Source organism: Cucumis melo, chromosome 12, assembly GCF_025177605.1.
Source record: "Cucumis melo cultivar AY chromosome 12, USDA_Cmelo_AY_1.0, whole genome shotgun sequence".
In the NCBI taxonomy this organism is placed as follows: Eukaryota; Viridiplantae; Streptophyta; class Magnoliopsida; order Cucurbitales; family Cucurbitaceae; genus Cucumis; species Cucumis melo.
Window position 1 is genome coordinate 17,466,588 of NC_066868.1, and position 5,964 is coordinate 17,472,551.

Genomic DNA, 5,964 nt, shown 5'->3' on the forward strand with positions numbered 1-5,964 from the left:
GAAATTCACTCCTACCCACTTTAGGATTAATAGATAAGTTGTTCACTTAAGAAATTGAGGTGGATGTGAATTTGCATTTTCTTTTTTCTCGTAAAGAAAAAAGATTTATTTTGATAGATATGGAAGGAAAGTTTGAAAGCGAATAATAATTGGTAGGAGTGCTGTTTATTCATAAATAGAACCAATTTTAAATTTTTGTCCACAAATCAATTACATTTTCATCCTCCACACTTTTACATAAACAAAATTTGTCGCATTCAATGGATATCTATAAAAAAAAAGTACTATGCTCTTTAAAAGTAGTTGGGTTGATTTACTTTTCCTCTCTTAAGTTGAAATATAAATACACGTTTTCTATCCAAAATAAGTTATTGATATCATCTTATTATAATTAAACATTGTCATCTAATTACTAATGATATTAATTGTCATCTGTCTTCTGCTTAATTGCTATTTGAGATCGATTGCTACTGAATTACTACCTCACTTATAAATTGAACCAATTACCCAATACTTTCAATTTAACAAGCCCAACTCAATTGAAATCGTTGGAGGACCAAAATGCCCTCACAATAATCATGTGCAACTTTTACCATTTGATTTTTATTGTCATGTGGTAATTTATTGTCACGTGATTACCACATATTATTCCTATTTGATTGTTGTTGCATTATCTGATTGCTATTTGATTGTTGTGTGGTTACCATCTTTGTGATTACCATCATTTTTCAATTTTAGTTAACTTTTTTAGATAGTCATTTAATTATCTTTTGATTGGCATTGATTATTTTTTTGTTATAGTAATTTTTAAACATTTTTCATCAACAAATTGATATCAAAGAAAACACATGTCATTTCTTTTTGTAAATTCAATCAAGTATAAGATAGCAATTGCAGGGCATCAAATAAAAATGATAAAGTAGTTAATATTTAATGAACTACAACCATATACCAATCACATGAAAATAAAATCACATAACAATCCATATCAAAAAAATAATAATCACTTGACAATCAAATAGAAATTACAAAATAATTAATCTAATGAACATTGCTATATATCTAATAAAAATTATATGACAATTAGATAAAAATAAGATATTAATCAAATAATAGCATTCTCATAATAATTACAAAATACTAAATATCTAACTAAAATGACATATGAGAATTAACTTAAATAACAATAACGTATAGCATTCTCATAATAATCACAAAATACTAAATATCTAACTAAAATAGTATCTAAGAATTAACTTAAATAACAATAATATATATCATTTTTATAAAATCACAAAATATTAAATATCTACCTAAAATGGCACTGGAGAATTAACTCATCAAAATACTAAATATCATAGAAGTCGGATGACCAATCAAATAAAAATTACAAATTACTTAATATCACACATAACATTTGATTAATAAAAATTAGTAAATTGAACAAAAGAACGTCAAATGGAAATAAAAAAAAAAAAATCTTTATAATCAAACAAAAACAAATAAAAAATAAAATACAATATACGGTAAAAAATGAAAATTTAGTAGGTTGATAAAATTGTAAAAAAAAAAAAAAAAAACATAAATAACAATGGTCAAGAGAGCGAGAAGAAAAGGAAAAATATTTAAGCATTTAAAATATATACTGTAAGAAGATTAATAAAATTGATACTCAGATACTTTAGAAAATGTATGAATGAAATAGTTACACATTTGAAAGTTGAAAGTTGAAAGTTGGGAAATTTAATCTTAAAAGAAAGGGTAAAAAAGTATGTTAAAAAATAAAAGGTAATTAGAAAAGAAAAGATAAATAAAATAGATAATGAAGAGATGAGAACATATGAAAGTAAATGAGAGAAATGTTAATAGAAGAGGATAAAGAATATTAATTATAAACAAAACCTTTTGATCTCAATGTTTCGAGGCCCTAAAGATTTTGAATTTGAGAGAGGGAGTCGACCCTTAACGAACTTCAGAGAAGGAGTAAAGAAGTTATATTCCGGCTGGCTGTCTGACCGTTTTCATATAGCTACGCTGAGGCTTCATAATTAATTCATTAAATTAATTATTAAAATGGTGGTTTTAAGATGCCAAAATCAATTTCTAAAATTGAAAGCTGTAAGAATCAAACCAACTACAAACTCTATTCACTATAGCAGCATAAAACGATTCAAACTTGCTCTTAATTGAAAATAAAATAAAATAAATAATAAGACAAACTTTTAGAAACCTCCCTTCTTCACTTGAAAGATTATACAACACAACACTCTCATCTTCTTAATTAATTAATTCCACACTCAAGGAAGAAGAAGAAGAAGAAGAAGAAGAAGAAGAAGAAGAACTGCACTTGCACTTGCATTTGGAAATGCACTGCTTGCAGCTTGCCAAGCTCGCCCACGCGCCGCCGGAATCACACCGATTAACGCACCTCGACCTCGAACCACCGCCCCAAAGGCACTGTGCCATGCAACGCAGGGGCGGAGCACACGCCGGGCAGTCTCGCTCCATCCTGTTCCTGATGCAGTCGGAGCACACCTTGCCGTCCGCTGGGCAAGCCACCGCCAGCCAGATAGCGGTCATCAGAATCACCGCCGCCGCGATTAGTAATGATCTGTTGGCCATGTGTGGAAGTAATACTTGGTGGATTGATACTATGAGAGGAAAATAAATAGAGATTGAGAACTTGGTGGTGGTTGAGAGTTGAGAGAGTGGTATTAATTATTAATCGGAGTATGTGGGTGTTAATAAATGATGTCAGCCATCCATGCATTTCTTGGTTTACTCAATTCTTTGCGATGTGTAATTGCAGCAATTACCTCCTCCTAATATTACTAGCAAAAATTTAACTAAATCCCAAACAGTTTTTTGAGTTGGGAATGATTCCATTCTAAAAGTGAAAGATGGGTTTCCATTTGTTTTTAAGATTTATATGCACACAGGATCTTTCCATTTTTGAGAGAGATAAAAACTAGTTATGCATAGCGTATTTGAAGAGATAAATACATTGTAAACTCAAGGACACTATGTATTACAATTACCTATTTGCATATGTATTATGTAAATAAAGGTATCTTGCCCTTGTATTATTAATTTAATGAAATGAATGGAGATATTTATACAACGAGTATCAAGGGCAGAAAGGTAATAACCACACATAAACCGATGAATTGATTGTTAACTAATTAACCATATTTTAACTAATTACATTTACTAATATACCCACATCAAGATGGAGTATGATGATTACAAATTCCCATCTTGAACATGAAAACTTGAATGGTTGATGAAGGTAATGCCTTAGTAAACATATTAGCTAGTTGGTGTGAGGAACAAACGGATAAAAGTTTAGTTGTTCTACTTGTCATGAATAAAGTGACAATCAATTTCGATATATTTGGTATTCTTGTGGAATGTCGGATTAGAAGCGATTGAGATGACAGCGTGGTTGTCACGGTATATCAAGGATGGAGCTTGAAAGGGGATTTGCAAGTCTCGAAGAAGGTGAGTTAACCAAGTAATTAATCTCACTAGATATACTTATGATGGATCTATACATACCTCTGTCGATGACCGTGAAACTGCGACCTGCTTCTTGGTTTTCCATGATACAAGGAATATTCCAAAGAAAATACAAAAGTCAGTAATCGATGTCAAGTGTCCAAGTAAGATCCCCAATCTGAAATACTCTTTGATGTTGAATTATTTGGAGGGCCAAAAGCATTACACCTTGTCCTGTTCTGCCCTTTAGATAATAGCAAATGGTGTACTATTGTTAAATGTTCAGTATGATGCTTCGCCAAAAATTGGCTAAGGTTATACACACAAGAAATGTTTGGTCGTGAAATTTGCGGGTATAATAGTCTGCCGATATTTAGTCTTCTATATGAAAAGGCATCTTCATCGTTTAGAGAATTGCCCAATATAGCAAACAAACGCAAGCTGGGCATCATTGGACAATGGAGAAGGTTTTGCGGCCAAAAACCCAAAATCCTCAATTATTTGCAAACAATACTTCATTTGAGACAAATAAATGCCTTTGGTTGATTGAGACAATTTAAGTCTTAAGAAGTGTTTTGCTTGCTCAAAGTTTTTTAACAAGAAGTGAGATCGTAGTAATTCTTTTACAGCAACTATTTCATACTTGAAAGACTCGTGATACCAAGAGTGCAACAAATGAAAGCCTGGCCTTTGGTAAAGAGAGAACAATATTCTTTGGATCAAGTGAATCCACTTGCAAGTAACACACTTCAGAATTTTGGGAACCATTGTTTTGATGCTTGCTTTAATCCATATATTGACTTGTGCAATTTGCATACAAGTGAAACAGATGAAGATTGTTGCTCTTTAGAGTAACAACCCATTGGCAATGTCATGTATACCTCTTTAAATAAATCATCATTGAGAAATGTTTTAAAATCTCAAGAATAATAATTCTTGACAATTGAAAAATGTCAAAAGAATTATCCTTAATGTTTTATAAACATCAAGTATACAAATGTTCATGACAGTTAAAAATCGTCAAGAGTATGAGTGTTCATGACATTTAAAAACCATCAAGAAAATAAGTGTCATGACATTTAATAACCGTAAAAAAATGTTCTTTACTTGATACAAGAAAACTGTTAAGAAATTGATTGTTTATGATATTTACAAATTGTTTAGATCATACACACAAGCCGAGTTGGACGAGGTGCGAGTTGAGTTAGCTGACTTTTTGGGTTCTTGCATATGATCGCTGACTTATTTGTCATTTGGAAGTATAAACTTTTTTTTGCTCTGGTTGCCATTCTGAAACTTTCTGTTATAAATAATATAGGTCAATTTTTGGAATTGTTCATAGGAGGGTGGAGAGTTGATTGTTACACTTAATTAGAACATTACCATACCATATTGTTGATTGATATACTTTTGATATTAGATTTATTATAGCTAGATAGTTTTGGGATAAGTTAGTTAGGATGTTGTAAGTTGAATTTGTAGCTATTCGATGAAATTATATATATTGTTTTTGTAAATGATCTAAAATCTTCATATATATATATATATATATATATATATATATATATATATATATATATATATATATATGTATGTATGGTGAAAGGTTTTATTTATGTCTACTTTTGAAACTGTACTTGTTGAATATCATCGTTCATATATATTTATGGAATTGTTGCTAGATCACTATATAGGAGCACAATACAGGAACAAAATATAATTGAATTATAATTTTTAAAAAAATTCGAAACAGGCTTGACAATTTTTAAATGTCATAAAGAACTACATTCTTGACGTTTTTAAAATGTCATATCGTGTATCAATCTATAAACATGCAAAATAAATGAATTAACTCACAATCTAAACAAACCAATTAACTTAAGTCTCGACAAATTAGATGCTCCAACAAAAGAAATTAAGCTATTGTTCCCTATGTTATTTGACTGATCAAAATAGTTTGATAACATACCGAATTCGATATATGACAATGCTCCCCTAGTTACAATTTCCTTCATAAACCTCATGACTTAGTATGCACAGTTAGTGCTCTCGACTTGTAGAGGACACTATATAAAAACAATAAATTAGAATAACGGAGTCATCCTAATTGCTAGTAGTCTACAAAATACAATGAATATGTAATGTGACCATTAGACTACTACACAAGTTTCGAATTTGAGATTTTTGCGAGTTGTGTCTGAAAGAGATAAGAGACAAATCTACAAAAACGTACTACAAACTTTCCTTTGAATCAAGAACAAATGAGTACAAGTACCTACAAGATATTCTAAACTCGTAAATGGGCTACCATAACTTTAAATGCAAAGAAAAAAAAATTAACTTACGTCATATAGACCACCACTATAAATGTTTTTACTTGGTTTCTGTTACAAAAGTTGATCAGCTATACAAGGTTATGATCCCAAAAGTTGCAATCAAAATTCCAAGTCTCTTTCCCAGTGGCTG